Raw genomic sequence first — 2504 nt, forward strand, 5'->3', positions numbered from 1 at the left:
ACTACTCAGGAGGCTGAGATCTGAGTATTGTGGTTCAAAGCCAGCCCCAGCAAGAAAGCCCATGAGACTCTTAGTTCCAATAAACCACTAGAAAACCAAAAGTGGTGCTGTGGCTCAAGTGGTAGAGTACTCGCCTTGAGCTGAAGAGCTGAGGGACAGTGCCCAGGCCCAGAGTTCCAGGCCCACGACCAACAAAAAAAAAGAAACTTGAAGGTTATGAATGTTCCACAAGGCAAAACCAGCAAGATTTATAATTGTATAGATTCTTTTCTAATAAATCTGACATAGATTTCAAAATTTCAAAATATTGAATTTCAAAATTTCAAAATATTGAGTTCCGGGAAGATGGCGGAGGAGAAGCTGGAATCTGAACAAGCTCTCGCATAGAAAGCAGTTTTAGAATTCCAGTGAACAGTCCCAAGCCAGAGAATCACACCAAGTGTGCCATCACAGGACAGAGAGTTAGTCAAGAGAGGGGAAGCCAAGGCAAGGAGACACATCTGAGCGCTTGCCAGCAACCGCTGCCGCGGCAGCAGGGACGTGGCAGCCACTGCCGCCGCGGTCATACCTGAGACACAGAGAGTCCGGGACGAAGGAGCCAGATGCAGCAGACGAGCGGATTCTACTCAACACCAGCAAGAACCGACAAGGAGCGGACATCTTCATCCTGCAGTTTGCAGACCAGAGACGACCCAGAATCCAAGACTCGGCGTGAGTAGAAGCCTGATGTCCTCACTCCTTCTCAGGGAGCAGAGGAGGGAAGGCCACCCCTCCCCTCCAGCACCGGTGATCTCCATCTTGGATACCGACAAAGCTTGGAGGAGCTGCCAGCTCCAGCTCAGGCCTTGGAATAAAACGAGTCATTTAGCAGGTCACAAGAACTTAACGGCGAAGTGACCTCACAGACTCAGTTCCATCCAGGGAAAAGTCACCCAGCTCAGGCGCCAGCCATTGGAGTGGCTCTCCTCACCGGGTAACCAGAGCCAGAGGCTGCCCCTCCCTCTAGCAGCCACCACAATCAATTGAAAAACAGAAACCCTGAGAATGGCTCCAGGCTGGGCTCTGTGAGTTTTTTCACAAAATAGCCCCAGGGAAAAGCTACTGTTTGTTGAAAGGCCTCAACTCTACCCAGAACCTAGCCTCATCACTGCATCCCCCTCTTTTGTGATTCTCAAAACAGATCTGCCTCCCATTAAACTAACCTGGGAGGGGGATCTCAAAATCTTGGGTAAAGCAGAGCATTTTTCTGCCTGTTCGAACAGACTTAAGAAACCAATCAAGCCACAGGACCTCAAGCTGACCAGAGACTCCAACAAGAGGCTGGTTACAGACAAAAGGGAGATACAGGATTCTTCCTACCCCTCCACCCCCCAAAAAAAATCAAAGAACTTTTTTTCTTTTTTTTGGTACCTTATATATATGAAAAAAAATTTTTCCTTTTCTAAAACTTTTATTAATCTTTTAAGTTTTGCCTCTTTTGAAAAAATAATTGTTTTCCAGTAATTTTTTTTCCTCTTAAAATTTTTATTTTAGGAATACGTGAATGTGCGTTTTCCTTTCTTTTCTTGTCTTCTTTCTCTTTTTCTTTCTTTCTTAATTATCTTTTTATTTTTTGTCTAGCTCTATTGAACTTCTGATCTTTTCTTGTCCCTTTCCTATTCGTTTCACCTATTCCTCTCTTTTGTTCTTCTGTATGTGACTTAACTCTTGTCCTGCATATCCTCAGATAAACCCGTAGTTAACTAGTAGACCCTATCCCTCATTGTGTACACACTTAATCCACAATTTTATTACTCAATTCAAAACCTCTGAGACTTAAATTCCTTAATAGCAGTACTACCTCTTTATACCTATATAATATTTTAAGCATTTTTTTGTTTTTCACATCTCCTCGATGTCCCTCCCCTTCTCTCAAAATATTCACATTCCTCTCTAAATAGATGGTCTTTTAATCTATATAATAACATTAATTTTTACGTTTCTATTTTTTTTCTGGTCTCTTTTCATTCCCCTTTCCCTTTCTTCTTTTCCTCTCTCTCTCTACTGCATCCTACCCAACCTATTTCCTGCATTGTGATTAGGACATAGTTAACTCTCCCTGTGTCTCCCCACACCAATCTATCCCTATTTTTTACCCACATTTCTCCCTAACCCTAATAATTTCTGGTTTTCCAAATTCTTCTCTGCGGTTCGAAGTCCATTAACATATAGTTGTTTGATGTTGAATAGATGTATCTGTTGAACTAGATTGTATCTGTAGACTATTGACTGTACAAATGCAAACTTTGGTTGATGGTTGCCTTAAGATAGTGTTCTAGCACAAAACTGGTGCTATCTTCATCTCAAATGGGCAGAGTAAGCTGGAAAAACACAAGAAAAATGGCAAATTCGGGTATCTCAATTCCCAATCTTGATAATCAGGGGTCAGAACAGATAATGAATAATCCAGAGGAGAGTTCCCAAATAGCTCTACAAACACTACTGGCAAACATGATAAATGAGAA

Source organism: Dipodomys spectabilis, unplaced genomic scaffold (assembly GCF_019054845.1).
Source record: "Dipodomys spectabilis isolate Male_0828 unplaced genomic scaffold, ASM1905484v1 ptg000138l, whole genome shotgun sequence".
Lineage (NCBI taxonomy): Eukaryota > Metazoa > Chordata > Mammalia > Rodentia > Heteromyidae > Dipodomys > Dipodomys spectabilis.